This window comes from Lagopus muta, chromosome 1, assembly GCF_023343835.1.
Source record: "Lagopus muta isolate bLagMut1 chromosome 1, bLagMut1 primary, whole genome shotgun sequence".
NCBI classification, from domain to species: Eukaryota; Metazoa; Chordata; class Aves; order Galliformes; family Phasianidae; genus Lagopus; species Lagopus muta.
This window is the reverse complement of record NC_064433.1, coordinates 63,495,150-63,510,399: the sequence shown is the minus strand read 5'-3', so window position 1 is coordinate 63,510,399 and position 15,250 is coordinate 63,495,150.

The window sequence follows — 15,250 nt, the reverse complement described above, 5'->3', positions numbered from 1 at the left end:
CATTAGGGTTCTTTCCCAAAGAAAACTGGACTTCACAGTGTAGATGGAACAGCTGAAGCCCATAGTCCTTTCACACTGCATGCATGTTTTCTATGCCGTGGATATCTGGAGTACTCTATATGTCAAGGTTTCCCATAAGAGTGGCAGGGGATCCTCTCCAGACCTGGCCCAGGGAGTACTCTAGATCTCATCTGCAGTGTCCAGGCACCATCTTAGGTTTGACAGCACTCCTGTGGCATTACACACAGCAATGCAGGTGATAGGATAGATTTTCAAAGGGTCTGAGCACACAATAAATCAGAAACACCTAAAAAACTGGAGTGAAAATACAGGCTCTTTACCAAACTGTCAGAACACTAGCAAAACAGAAAATAAAGTTCTGTTTACACAGAATTCTTAGAATAAGAAGATATATTTTAAGAAAGACAGGGAGCTGTTGGAGAGGGTCCAGAGGAAGGCCACAAAGATGATTAGAGGGCTGGAGAACCTCCCCTATGAAGACAGGCTGCAGGAGCTGGGCTTGTTCAGCCTGGAGAAGGCTGCAGGATGACCTCATTGCATCTTTCCAGTACCTAAAGGGACCTACAAACAGGAGAGGAGTCAACTCTGTACATGGGTAGACAATAGCAAGATGAGGGAGAATGGTTTTAAGTTGAAGGAGGGAAGATTTAGTTTGGATATCAGAGGGGAGTTCTTCACAGAAAGAGTGGTGAGGTGCTGGAACAGGCAGCCCTGTCTCTGGAGGTGGAATTAAATGTGGAGGTTGGTGGCCCTGCCTGCAGCACAGGGGTTGGAGCTTGATGATCCTTGAGGTCCCTTCCAACCCAAGCCATTCTATGATTCTATGATTCTATGATATAATAAGAAATGTAGGTAATAATTCTGTATAAACAGAATGCCAAAAGCTTTTTAAAACCTTCCTTGAAGAGGTGACTGATATGTAAATGAAAAATGAAGATTAAAAAGAAGAAAGAAAACCACGAAGAAACCATGATGTTCTACTAAAATAAAAACACTTTTTTACTCCTGCCTCCCTCCTCTTTCTTCCCCCTCCCCCAACCCCCTTATTTTTTTAGCTTATGGCTGTACAATTAACCCCCCAGCATTTTTTATAACTTTTGCATAGTAAATCTTATCAGATGTCGTCTAGGAGTCTGGGACTTCTCCCACGTAAAGCCACAAACCTGATAGTTTTATTATGTTGTGTAGTAAAACATTAACACACAGGTGTATCCAGTCCTGCATTTTGTTTGTTTGCTTTGCCAGAATTTTCACAAATTTTCAAAAATTGCAAAATATTTTAGAACATTGAACATTTGTCCTCATGGGGCAGACTCAAGACTAATTTAAAGCATCAGAGAAATTTGTTTTAGCATGTTATAAACAGGCCCTAGTTAAAATATTGAGGGGTGGAAAGTATTGTCCATTCCTGGAAAATCTTGAAACAGGAAACCTTGGACCTCTCTGAACAGTAGGAAAGATTAAAAGAAAAGTTTTTCACTGTGTATAGAATTGATTATTTAAAGCTTAAAGAAGATTTTAAATTGCAGTTGGCTGAGTCTAGCAAAGGAAATGGATATTCTTTTGAAATGTGTTTTGTCTGAAATAGGCAGTGACTCAAAATGTAACTGAGCAGTGAAGTCATCGTATAACAGCTTTTTTGAGTGATGTTCAAGCTATTTTAAGTTTAGTTAAAACTATCCATGGTGAATGTTCTAAAATGGAAAACTAAAAAAAAGCCCATGCATCTATATAATTCTTAAAAGAGGATTCCTCAAGGCTTTGAACACCCTAAACCCTTACTAGTCCATTCTAAAATCAAGGCTAGCTATAAACTTTGGTGAAGGAGTCTGAATAATCTGTTAAAGAGGCCATGAAAGCTAAATAATTTACTCAGCCTACTCTAACCTACATCCAACAATATTCGTTTATTTTTCTCCTTGGGAAAATGAACGGAGGAGTAAATGTTTTGGGCAAGGCTGGATATGAATAAACACAGCTTGTCCACTTCTGACTGCAGCAGTGATCTTCATTTAGCTTTGCTTTTTATTGTCTACTATAACAGCAACAGATCCCTCCAGTGACAAAGTTTTCTGTCTGTATTAGGCTGCTGTTATGTAACAGGACAAATCTGCTGCCAGAGATGCCTGCTTCTCTTTCTCCTTGAACTATGAGAAGACAGTGAATGAGCAGTTCTGAGACGAAGCTTCCCTTGAAAATCTGCAGTAGGAACTGTAAAGTGCACTGTAAATGCCACCCCTTTTCATGTACTGAAGCAGTGATGAAACAAACAAAAAAAAGAAGTAATTCTTGAAAGAAATGAAGGGAATACTCCCTAAAGCTCTGAGGAGCAAGGTGGATGTCTACTATTTTCTACTGAGTACAACTGGCTTGTTGCTTGATAAATGTGCTAGTGTTAGGCATGCTGCTGCTTTCTTGCATGCTAGTTTTTTCTAGATGTTATTTTGAAATACTTCATGGTATGCTAAACACAATTTAGGGAAAGGCAGGAACTTAGAAGTTACAGAGCTTTAATTCTGGATAACCATGTCCTTCCTTTGATAGGGAACCTGAAATTTACTGGTCCAGTTCCCAACTCTATAAAGAAGGGATAAAAGAAGGATGTTATTATATGCTAACCTACAGCCCTCACCATAATCATCTATGTATCACTGAACCAATGATTATATTAGAAGTAGTCATAACCATTTAGATATGAAGAACTGTAGCCAAAATGTTGATGATACTCTTACTGTTGCATGACTTTTTCCTATGTTTCCAAGAAAGCTTTGCTGTGTTGAGAGGAATCTACTGACCTAAGCTTTTAAAAAGATTGGCAGACTGTTCTGAGTGGGAAGCTGCATGAGAGCAAAGGATAAATATTTGCAATACAATGGAGATAAAGATGTGGCTGGAAATGTTACTGCAGCATCAAGGCTTTATTTTATATTTGAAATTGGGAGAGTGCCAAAATGACTAAATCAGCATACTGGAAAATGGAAAACTGAACTTCCTTAAAATAAAAAAAAGTTGTTAGCAACAGGATTGCAAATTTTATTCTGAATATGACGTCTGGAATTTTGTCTCTTTTGAGCCTGAAGTACTACTAATGGAAAAAAATATTGTGTTTGTATTTGCAGCCCACATATATCTGCCTCTATAATTTACATAAGTATTGTATTGGAATATTAACTTCCATTATTTATGAATCTATTGAACTTTGCAAAGATGTGCTGACAGTTGAAGGATTATAATTTTAAAGGCAGTTCTGTTCACATCATAAATATCCTAAAAGGTCACACACTGCCTTACAGTAGCATCTAAAGAAGGAGCTTAAAGTCAGAGTTGTTTCCTGTCAACTCAGAAGTTTCACCAAAACAGTAGAAATCTAACAGTACAAATTTGTCACTCTGTGGAAACATATGTGTGGTTTTGCCAAGTGCTATGCTCCCATGAGTACTGCATTACTGCATGGAGTCCCATTCCCTTGGTTCTTACAGGGTCTCTTCAGTCCAGAGTTGCAAAAGAACAGAACTGAGATCTGAGCACTCAAACTACCTTCATACAACACGTGCTTCACAAGAAATGGAGAGTTTACTTTTTCTTCCATGTTGTAAAGAGTGCATTTCTCAGCTTCTGGGCTGTAGGCTCCGAGCTTGTAGCAGTTGCTTTAGCGCTATAGCAAGATTTATCCCAACTGAAATGTGAAATGTAGCCAATAAGTATAAATTTATTTATTCTTTATATTAAAAATAAATAAAAAACCACCAACAACAACACCATGAAAAACAGCAACAACAACAAAAAGTAGTACAGAAATCACTGGGCTACTTGTTAGACTGCTGTGTAAAATGATCCAAAACTGATTAATACAAAGTTGCTGTTATCAATGATTACATGCTTTTGCTGTTTTTCTTTCCTGGTGACAAAACTGCATGTAAAACATCAATTACTGTGGAGTCATAATGAGTTAGAATTCTAAAATTAAACTGGTACTCTGCCCATTACTATTACACAGCCTGAGTGAAGGCACAGAATGTCTTATGGTTGTAAAACTCAAGCCAACATATTCTAACTGTAACTGAAGGTTTTGTCCAGATCAAGTAATTTGTGGTTTTATTCATAAATTTATGTGTATTTGTAGGAATATTTTTCTTTTTTTTTGACATTTATTCATTAATAAAAAATGTTTGTCACACCCAATCTTTTTGAAATCAACCAGCTTCTTAACATCTTCATTTCCAATGCCTATCTACACTTGCAGTACTGTAAACAAAGAAAGGCACTCAGCAGACTGTGGAGATTAGATCAGCTTTACATTATGTAAGTCTAGGAACCCAAAATATGGAAGTAATGATGCTTCCTGTTTACTGGAAAATGTTGTGCTGTGTGCATAACGATAACCTTGTGCAGCAGCTCACTCTTCACTATTTTAAATGTCAGTTGTTTTCTCTGAATAGAAATCACCACACTGTGGGTCATGATTGATAAAACTCCATGGGTAAAATATGTCCATAGGTATAACTGCAAATAATACAAGTGCACTGACTGAAGTGATATTGCTTCATTTGTAATAATGGTTCAGGTATTTGTTTGTTTATTTGTTGGTAGCCTCTTGACAAATGCAGATTAATCATTTCCATTCACCAGTTGGCAGCAGTTTAAGAGCAAAAAATAAAACATTTATTAGCTCGGCGTATTGAAGTGAAAGGATAGACTATACTGAAAGAAAGCCCTGAATATTTCATTGTATTAAAGAAGACTTGCTGTAGAACTTCCTTTATTTGCAGTCTTGCACTTATTGTATCTCCCATAATAAATAGTACTAGCATAGATTTGTAAGACGTTTTCAGTTTAAAGATGCAAAGAAGGCTGACAAATATAAATGGATACATTTTGGCCAGATAACTGTTAAGTTTTCCTGAGAGTTTAAAACAACACGCTATGCTGTTATTCATCATCAAGAACTAAAAAAATGGCCCGCTGTATGTAAAGTCATATGCAGGGTTTTTTTATTCACTTCTTCAAATGAAAGTCAGAAACATTCTATTTCTTATTTAAGCAGTTTGGAAATGGAGGGCTCTTACACAGCATCAGTATTTCATATATAGTTTAAAGGGCTGATGTGCTGCTAAGCAGCAGATCTATCTTTAGAAGCTGCTAACAGTCTGTACATGGCTGCATAATGTGTGTTAATAGAGCAGGTGCCAAGTTGAGAGCCTGTATTATAGTGTCTGACTTTGAAAAAACATCCCTTTTTACATACAGGGAACTGAAATATAACTAATCACGAGAAAAGTTGACAGAAAATATTTTAAATGCAATCAATTATTTTTTTAAAATGTTTTAATTATGATGTTAAAGAAATTATTATTAACAACAGAAAAAATATGCATTGGTTAAAAATCGGAAGAATTTGAAGAATTCTGTTTTAGGAACCTGGAAAAAAGAATTTTACAAGATCTATAACTCTCTTTTTTAATTCTTATAAAAGAAAATAAGCCCAAGTAATCAGTGGCTTCTTAGAGGTGGTAGTAGAAGATCCTCAGGCTAAAGGAATAATGAAGAGAAGGTAAATAAATGAAAAAAAAAAAAAAAAAAAAAGGAAAAGAAATCAAGATGGAGTCATGACATCAGATTATTTTTAAGCTTTCTTTCCTTAGGAAACAGTGTTTGAGATAAACCAACAGTGCTTACTGAGAACTTGTGCTCACTGACTCCTTGACTATTTGAGGTTCAGCGTTGCACCTAATAATTTCAATGGGACTACTTCTTGGGTAAGAGATAATGAATTTGATCCTAAAGTGGTGACTGTGTTGATGAATGTGCATCTTCATTCTCAATGACATTTAAGTGAGTTTAACATATGTACAGAGAGAATAAAATGCCAAAATCTGTTGTGTTACCAAGTTGCCACAGTTGGAAGCTTTCAGTAAATTTCCATATGCTTGTTGATAAATCCTCCATTTTGAATAAAACATCTTTTCCTTTTTAGAGTAGATTTAGAATGACATACTCTTAAAGCTAAGCAATACCTTGTCTTTATCCAAATACCTGTGAAAAATAGTTACTTCATTTTTGTCTAAATATTTGCAAGAAATCTGAATTTTCTAGCAGATAACAGCTCTAGACAACAATTCAGTTCTCACAGTAAGTAAAATCTAAAACTGTGAAACAATAGGAAACAGGTAGCATTAGATTGCTCAGTAACAGTAGGAAGCATACCATCAGCTCCTTCACATCCTTAACAAGTGATTCTGTGATGTACCTTGTACATCAGAGCAAGTCCTGAACTAATCATGCTGCAACTGTTTCACCTGTCAGGGACCTCGTGTGAATCATGCGGCTCCCTAAAGGCCGTAGAAAAAGTTGTAATGTTTGGAAAGTGACTCTGTATTTTTCCTGATTAAAAAACCCATTCCCATGTCCATCTATTAACATCTCACCCCCTAAGTCTACAACCTCTGTCAACCCATTCTGCAGAATCGATCAGACAAGTACTTAGAATGGCATGGAGAGCCACTACAGCTCCTAGCAAGGGTCTGTGTTCTCTGACCGCAGCTACTAGAAAATGCCTTGAGAAAATGTAAAGACATGGTGAACATAGATGTTATCTATCTAGAATAGTCTTACACTAGCTACTGATACGTGACTTGAGCTTCTTGTTTATTAAAGTAAGCAGAATCCATATTCATGCCTGGATGCCAGCAGAATAAAGTCTCAGTTTCTGGAGACTTTTTTAGTGTATTCTAAATAAACCCCGTTCACCCCATGAACACTGAGTCTCTTGGTTCTCTTAGGCAGACCCCATCACCCATTTCCATCATGAGCTGCCACCTTTCCTTCTGTCACTGTTTTTCACCTCTTTATTTTTATGGACAGTGTGCACTGTCTCTTGTCCGTTGGCTTTTAATAACAGATTCCATCTCCCGTGCTCTAGTAATATTTCTAACATTAAGCAGTTATATTTTCTGCCCAGGAGATATTTCTTACAGTTGGTAAGCAAATCAGTTTAGACATTGTCTTTTCTACTTGGTGAAAAACCTTGAAGTAGCAAGGACAATTACTGGAAAAAATTGAAAGATTAGAATGGTTTTCTTACCAGTTGCATTATAAAGTTTGAAAATCTGCAGTGCCTCAGACAAAGTGAAGGTTCAGATTGATAAAAAACAGAGTGATTTTCTGTAGAAGCTTATAGAAATGAATTGTAGGCAATTTACTTACTGGAAGAAAATCAAAGCCTTTGAAGTGTCATACTGGCAAAGATTTTTTTTATGTAGTGTGGCTACCACAGATAGATAATACACTGTGTCTAGATAAACAGAGGTTATATGTCTCTCTGAATCTGTATCTATATTCTGTTCAAGTCTAGCTCTAAACTCCAGCTGTGTAGCATAGAAAATATTAAGAAAGCAAAGAAATTAAGATATATGAAGTACTTGTTCATTTATTATCTATTAAATAGTGTCATCAACTAAGACAGGAAGAAGTGCCTATTCCTAAAATTGTGGATTCAGTAGAGTTTTTGTCTGATGGCAAGTATGTTCCTCACTCCCTGCTAAACCCATTGTTTCACCTATTGCCTGTCTGTCTCTGTATAACTGGAGCTACGAACATTCTCCCTTGTTCCCTTCCAACATTTTCTCTTGCTTCTTAGATGCCAACAGTGTTTTTATCTTAAGTTAGACTCAAGTCCGGTCTAACTGATAGTGTTACTTCACAACAACTCACAACAACTCACAACAACAGTTCTCAACTGTACTTAGATTGAAATCTCTGGCTTCTGGATGGAAACTTGAGTCCCTCAGAGCTGATAAATCCAGCTGTCTGGATGAGCATACAGGTATAACCTTTTCTTCTAAGCCTTGTTCTTACTAGGAAACATTAGGTAATTATGTAGGGTATTTCAAAAGCTCTTGTAAACTGGAAAATTTCTGAAAAAATAGTAAATAAATTAATCAGAGTTTCCAATTTTCTAAATACCCCATAAAATATGTATTATTTTAAAGAGATGTGATCACTGCTGAGCGCCACATATATTTTCTTTTTGATCTCTGCCAATACTGATCCAATTAGCATTTCATTCACTAACAAGAGCAAAAGGCTGTATGCTTGCGTTTACTTTAATAATGCCTGCATTACTTGTAGTAGGATCTAGAAGCTCCTTGTAAAATATCTTTATGTAGTCAGTGAGTAGGTGAAAGACAATTTTTACAAATGCCCATTATGTCATTAATCAAAATGAAGTTAAAAATATGAGCTGACTTTTAATGTACCTAGCAGCACATGTAAGGAATGTCAGTGTTTCAGAATTTTTAAAAATATATTTTAATACATATATTATATTACACATATACATATATATTTTATAATGCATATATTATACATATATATGTATATATATGCATATATATACATGCATATATTGTAATACATTATATATAATATTTTATTAATAGTTTACTATAATATATATTTAATGTGTATATTTTCAAAGTATATTAGTTTTAATGCATCTATTTTTTACCACATGCAGGGATAACCAATGCTACCCATTAACTTTTTGTTTTCTTACCAACCTCTGACTTCAGGAAAGGTGACTTGTTATCTTGGTTGACAATCTCATACAGTGATTTGAGCCAACAAAGCAGTAGCACTGAGAACTTTATCTGCAGCAGAAGCAGATAATGCCCCCCAGCAGGACACTGGTTGCCCACTGTGCAGAGGAATCACAGCAAACACAAACCCCCCTGGGTACACCTCTTCAAGAAACCTGGCCCTGGCAACTGGCCCAAAGCTTTGCACGTACCCACAGCCTGACACTGTCCTTCATCTTGAGCCTGCTGTCTCCACTTATTCTGTACGGTCTTGGAAATGCTGAGGCAGACTACACAGCCTCCATACCATGCAGCCCGATCTATAATTTGTACACCCACTAATCAACATACATTAATTTACGTTTTAAAAGATAGCAACTCTTTCTAGAAGATGGAGTAATCCGAGCTGGAAACAAACAAGCAGGACCTAGGGATAGTCTGTCTGCCCCTCCTGCCTGACATTTTTCTGATTAAATTCATTTGCAGCTGGAAATCTGAGCATAAATCCGATTTTTTTCCACAACTTCTATGACTGTTTAGATGACTATATACCTATGTATGTAAATTCTGTGAAGGTTGTTCCCGGAATTGACTGATCGGGTGTATTTCATACCTAGATTTTCTCTGTTTTGTGCCTACCCAGAGGTGAACCTACTCTATAGGAACCATGAAGTATTTTATTTTATTTTACTCTGTGATACCTTGATTTCTGTGTATTTTATTAAATTCTTGAAGCGTTTAATTAATTTAAGGCTCAAATTAAAGCTCAAAAGCTTTAAGATACAAAGAAATCTTTATACATTTATTATATGAAGTGATCCCAAGCAGCAAAGAAGTTCTGATATGAAATTTGGACTTTCATGAAGTTCAGGATTATCAGAATCAGCAGTTTTTTGTTCAAACCATCCTAATAATGACTATTTACAGAAGAGATGGAATGACTCACAAAAAGAGCTTTCAAGCTAAGCGGTAGCAATATATTTCTAGAAAGTAGCTGGTTTCTTTTCAATTGTCAGTTTCTCACTTTGATCAAAAAGGGTTCAACAGCAGTGATTTGTAGCACTCTTCATTTTCATCAGTGCTTCAATTCATCAGTTTCAAACTGAAATAATACTGCATCCCACTGCAAATGTTCCTGTAATCCTTTTCTCCTCCAGTGACCCGATCTGCAGAGCTACAGGGGAAAAACCCCTAGTGTTCAGCACTAAATATAAATCCTGCATGAAACAGATGTCTTTGCCTTTTTTCTTTTGCGTTGCTTTGTTTTTGAATTTAATGATTTGTCTACGATTTCTCATATTTTCTTTCTCTTAATAGTCAAGGAAAAGCAGACAAATCTGCAGTCATCTCTTTGAAATCTCTTCCTTGATAATTATAATTAAAATGATGGCAAAGAATATTAAAAAAGCCCAAAAGGTTAAGGGAGCAAAAGTGCAATGTATCTGCAGTATTATAATCCATTCTACTTAGTTGTTTATTATTACCCTCCCACTATGAATGTCATACGAGAGCTCTGAGACACCATTTGATGTCAAATTTTATTATCATTTTATCTCCACACAGTCTAACCATTTAATATTTCAATTTTTTAAAAGTTGTTATTATTTTTTAATAGATACAACCAGAACATATATTTCCTTTCCCAGTTCTTATCTCTTTAATAAATGTCCTACTTATCTTGAAATCCGTGTTATTTCCCTACTTTTGCTGAAATTCTCAATATATCCTATAGTCCTTCAGGTGCTGGCTTCCTGATTGTCAGATTTCACCACATTTCTTAGAATTATCTCCTACCTTTCTTTGTTCTCTTTGATAGTAGACTCTGCAACACTATATTGAACTTCATCCTCAGAAAGAGCTTCAACATGTGTTTTAGTTGGACTTTAAATATTTTTACTTTCAATACAGAATTACAGCCAAGTTAAGGATGCAGTTTAACTTCAGTGAGAAGAACTGTATTAGCTCTGCCATAGTTTTCTATGTGGAGGGGGGAAATAATGCAGGAATATTTTTAAAAATCTTAAAAATAAGAAATTCTCAAATGTTATCCAGGTTGGAAAAAAAATGAATTGCAGGACTGAAGGATAATTCATGTTGGAAAGGACCTGAGGATGTAGTCTTGTCCAACATTGTGCTCAAAGCAGGATCTATTGTTTGATTGAATATTCACCTTGAATATTGAGTTCAATTTGGGTGCCTGACTACAGGAAAGACGTTGAAATGTTGGAGCATGTCTAGAGAAGGGCAATGAAGATGGTGAAGGACCTGGAAGACAAGACTTTTGAGGAGTAGCTGAGGCAACTGGGATTGTTCAGTAGAGAAAAGGGGAGGCTCAGGGGAGGCCTCATGAGATGGGAGCTGGAGCTTCATTTCTCAGGTAACGAGTGATAAGACAAGAGGAAATGACCTTGAAGAAAAGGTTCGGGTTGGATATTAGGAAAAGTTTATTCTCTCAGAGTGGTCAAGCATTGGAACAAGCTGCTCAGGGAATGGTTGGAGTCTCTGACCCTGGAGGTGTTCAATAAATGTGTAGATGTTATAATGAGGGGCAGAGTTTTTAGTGGGCTTGGTGAGAATGGATTGATGGTTGGACTAGATGATGTTAGAGGTCTTTTCCAACCTTAGTGATTCTATGAGTCCGTGATTTGATGATCAGATCAGACAGCCCAGCACTGGGTTTTGAATCCAGCTGAATTTTGAAGTCTTCAAGAATGGAGACTGCACACTGCACAGCCCCTTTGGGCAGTCTAGACTTCTCTGCTGCCTGACCTTCTCATAGAGGAAGTACTTCTCAAATCTGGTCTGACTCTATCTTGTGTCTACTTAAACCTGTAGTCTCTCTTACACCTATAACATACCACAATGAAAATGTCAGTTTCTTTTTCTTTTCTTTTTTTCTTTTAAACAACCTCCCTTTAGGGACAGGTAGGCTGCTTTTAGGACTTCCAAAGTCCTTCTCCAGACCAAAACAGTTCCATTAGCTGAAGCTGCCTTCTCTTCACAGAGTAGTAGCTCCACTGAAGTTTTACCAGCTTATTCATGTCTTTCTTGCACCCAGGGCCTGAAAAGGGATGTATGGCATTCCAGGTATGATCTAAGAAGTCCAGAACAGAGACTATAATCCCTTGAATTCCACAAACAACCAACTATTGGCCATCAACCGTTTCTGTTTCTATTGCCTGTTCTCAGCTGGCTGTTCACCAGGACCCTGGGTAAGTCCCATAGATCTGCTCCCCAGGCAGTCCAGGATCAGCCTGTGTGCTGGAAGGGGATCTGACTTCTGCTTTTGGCCCTATTGAATTTCATAATGTTCCTGGTGGCCCTTTCTTTCAGCCTGTCTGGATCTCTGACCTAGTTGGACAGCATATTCTTATTCTCTAGAATTTGAATGATGCTGAATAAATTTTCTTTTAGTTTCCTACTAATTTTTCCTCCTTTCTCTTTCTTTCTTGTAGACCCCTGTGATTCATGATGTTATTTTGATAGTAGATCATTTCACTTCTCCAGTTTTTGATAGGCTTCACTGCATTGTCTCCTGTTGTTCCTGAAAGTATGAAGTATTTTCTACTGTTTCAAAGTCTTGTCTAGCCTGCCTGCTACAATATGAAGGACTCAGTGGCAGCATTGAATAATTATTTACAGAAGAAGTAATTTTTTTTTTTTAGTTGTGGAAAACAGCCATCCATCATTTAAGTAAATTTTACTAAGACCGAAACTGGTCCTTCCAAGTAACCTGAATATAATGCTTCCTCTTTATTTCCATGGAAATTGCAACAGATACAAAGAACACAATAACATTATTTGACAGAGCAAATTCTCAGCTACAAAATCACTATTTTTTTAACGTAGACACCACACTATCTGTTTTAGCCAGTGATGAAACAAGAGTCCACATGTCACACTTGTAAAAATCTGCACCAGAGGAGGTGAACCACTGTTGCTATCATCACTGCTAAAATGCTCCAGTGACTGTTTTATTGTGCTCACATTCACTCTTTGATCTCCAGAAATGTTCAGCAAGTGTCAGTGAACATCAATGGGTGCCATTTTTTCTGCATGGAGGAATTCAATGACACACCTTTTCTTCATACGCACTTCCATGTCAGACACCATTCTGTCAGGCTGCCCCTCTGCTGCCATCTGTCACACAGCAACAAAATGAAGTGAAATATTGGTGTAAGGGTTCAACCTCTACTGCCATACCAACATCTGCCTCTAATGTCACGGACCATTATAATAAAATAGAAGGCATTACTTTTAGAGCAGCTCTCATACTTCTGTCACAGTCTAAGTTCTTCATTGCTACTGGCAATATCTGCTACTACAAGACCTAAAATAAATTACATTTTTCAAGCTGAAAAATTGATAGTTTGGGTTGGCAGTTTGTGAAACAACATCATACAGAAGAAGGGAATAGCTTGATATATTTGCTGACATTTAATCTTTGCTCTTGTATTTGTTAGACTGACAAATAATTGTGGAACTGATACGCATAAGGAAACCTTTCTAAAGGGAGCAGTGGCTCTGTGCTTAAGACTGATGACAATTTCCGGCTCTCCGTTGTGTTACTCCTGTCTGAAACACTACTCTGTGTGTCATTTTCCCATAGCTTGTTTTTCTTTACTTCAAGTCCACTCTTCCCTAGTTTTCTTATGTAATAAAGTACTCTAAAATACACTGTTTGTACTATTCTGTTTTGTTCTTTTAGACTGTCAGAAGTGTCCTCCCTCCCAGACATATGTATCCTTTACAGACAAAATTTTAAAAGTGGGAGCAGTAGCTTGGAGGTGAACATCAAGTCATCCAATCTTCTTCCCTAAGGAGAGTCATGGTTAGCGGTACAAATATATGTGCATGTGAATAAAGATGCTAATTCTTCATTATCGTTGCAACAGAATAATTGGTACTCTAATTTACATCTTCCTAGCAGTATCTGACTACCAAGATGTAATGAGATATTTAACATGTTGTTAGTCTATGTATATATGTGTTTTATATTTAGCAACCTGTTATCTCTCAGCTTAAACCAGCACTGTACAATTAGATCCTTTTCCACATAATTATTTTAACATATACTGGGCAACCCCCCAGCAGTCAAGTAACATGCACTGGATATAAATCATGACAGAATAAGGCCATTAACTCCTTTAGCTTGTTGTTTTATGTTGTTTCACTTCATCTGAAACTCCAGATTCTTAAGAGAAATGGACTTTTTAAAATGAAAAATCTTTGCATTGCTGTTCAAGAGGAAGAAGATGAACCATTTAGCAGGTGGAATATGGATCAATACTTGTTTTCAATGGCTCCTGGTTCTATTACCATGGATGTTAGTGGATGTGTTGCCACCTATTTCTAAGAGTGTAAAATGAGAACCAAGTAGCAGTAATTCATAATCTGTCTTTTCTGTCTCCCTTGCTGGTGCACAGATAGTCCTGGAACCTTGAAATTCCACTGTGCATGAGCAAATTGTACTCAGAAACATAGGGTTTCCTGTAATCTGACAGTTCTGCCATTTTACGAAGTCCTTGCAATTCTGCTCAAATGGCTTTTCTTGCAAATAAGCTTTCTCTGTCAAATTAAAGTAGTAACTTATCCCTTATTCACTCTTGTGTCTTTTTGTTGTTGTTGTTTGTTTTTGTTTTAATGGTCATATACAGTATGAAGTTTTCTGCCTTCTGTGTCTTTTTTATTCAAAGAACAGTACTGAGCAGAGTACTTGTATACTTATTAGAGATGATGCATATTAACATCAGATATAAATTATAATAGGTTATTCTCTCCAACTTTGTTGGCAACAAATGCATGAGCAGAAGGTAATTTTTTCTGACATCAAGTACACCAGTCTTCCAAAAAGCTATATTGCTTCAAATTCAAGAAACAAAAAATGAAATGATTCACTTGAAAACAGAGTCATGAATTAGAAAGAATGAAGAATGACAACTAATTTTAAGAACATTAGGTGAAAACAACCTTAGCTGCATTGGGATTGACAGGACTATTCCATTATGTGTTGATATATCTAATGGCATACCGACAAAGTAAATTTAACATTATTTCTTTTCCTTGAATCCTTCTCCTGCAGAGAAATTCTGATTTTGTGAGGTTTACATCAAATGAGGTTGAACTGGAGCAAAGGTGACCTAATGCACCCGGGTTTTGTATCTCTCCTTGTCTGACCTTTGTCTTTTATCCCTGCATGTTGCCTAATCAATGATTAGGATACTGTTAGATAATTTTATATTCCTAAAGAAAGCCTTCACTTTAATAATTGATGTGACCTTCACAGGGAACTTACTGATGGATTTTTACAAATTTTCAGAGGTGGAATAAGTTTTTGAAACTAAACTTGCCCACAGTTTTCAATCACTTTTGCTTTGCAGTCAATGCAGCCTCAGGTGTGCTCTCAGCATGGAACATTGTTGATATACAATTAGGCAAATACTCTATAAATTAATGCACATTACTGTAACTTTCCAGATTTACATCATTATTTCTCTTCCCTTCAGCAAATGTTAAATATATTTCCATGTACCTTTGTCCAGTTAGCCCGATGTGGTGGCATGTCTTTTATGCATGCAGACATTTTGCTGAATTACAGCATTCCATAGCTTTATTGTAAAAATATTTCACTTTCATTTTTAATTTCAGATCAC